Below are 1,238 nucleotides of genomic sequence, written 5' to 3' on the forward strand. Positions count from 1 at the left end.
AATCATGATGATAATATCATCCAGGGTTTACAAAGCAATTATTCGAGGTTTCATACCAAGAACATACAAACTCATTAATACAGTCACAACCCCCATTACACACACACTCACATACACACTTTGTTGCAATTTGACAATAATTTACAAATATATTATTCTTGAATGTTGATAGCCTTATATAAAAGATTATTTAATGTTTATAATCTAATCTACTTAAAAATATAGCTTGCAGATATTCTTTGTTTAGTCAAGTTAAGGCAATATGTGGAACCCAATAGCAGCTACTAATATAAGTTCATTTATGGCTAAATGAAATTTTACCCGGTGCTTTTCTGTGGAGTGGCACATTATTTTTGAATAAGTAGTGATAACTCCTCCACTGATAAAAAGTCAAGTTGTCCTGAAGATAGAAGTAGAATAGGAAAATACAAATTGGTAAGCATACTAACCAGCTGTTTAGGGTATCCTGAATGAATCACTAGTGACATTTACTAGCACTGACTAACTGTGTAGTACCTACAATGGACAATACATTTATATGTGATAAGATTCAAGAGGAACAATGGATTCCAGGATTTACTAAAAGAAAGCCCCATTGCATCTGAATCTTGGAGTTACATGTAAAGAGTTGGACATGATAGGGAATAATGTTCAAAATCTCTTCGTTTTGCTATTCTTAAGGCCTGAGGAAGATACAGTAATTAACAGCACACAATTCTAAAGAGAGCATTTAATCTGAAGCAGGCCTAATACAGAGACCACCTCTAAGCACTGAGGTGGGGTTCCACAGATCCACAGGACCCCATGGGCTAAGAGAGGCACTTTGCTCCTTTTCTTCTTCAAAGCACGATCACAAATGTAGTTTTTTAAAGATGTAAATACTTATCGCTTCTCGGCCTTTTGGCTAAGATCAAGTGTAAAGATGTAAATACTCATTTTAATTTAATCCTTAAAATTAATTTTATCTAATAAGAAGTTTTAATTGAGTTATAGCTTTAGTTTTAAAAGCTTAACTGTGTTCAATGGTACTCACTAGATAGTTTATCATTAGGAATGTATTTTGCATTTCCATTATAAATTTTAAAGAGAAATTGCAATTAAGAATATTGTTGCTCCGGCAGAGGACCATGGTTCAATTCCTTGCACCCAAATTTCTGAGGCAACAAGCACACACACACACACACACACACACACACACGTGTATATACATGCACACAAAATAATCACAACTAAAATAA

General features: G+C 33.8%; 1 pseudogene; it reads left to right on the top strand.

Annotated features, from left to right (window-relative positions):
• Window positions 1-884: 884 nt before the first annotated feature.
• LOC128106861 (uncharacterized) lies at window positions 885-998 on the top strand (annotated as a pseudogene).
• The last annotated feature ends 240 nt before the right edge of the window (window positions 999-1,238 follow it).

The sequence above is a fragment of the Peromyscus californicus genome, unplaced genomic scaffold, assembly GCF_007827085.1.
Source record: "Peromyscus californicus insignis strain IS unplaced genomic scaffold, ASM782708v3 Scaffold_9__1_contigs__length_137607984, whole genome shotgun sequence".
Lineage (NCBI taxonomy): Eukaryota > Metazoa > Chordata > Mammalia > Rodentia > Cricetidae > Peromyscus > Peromyscus californicus.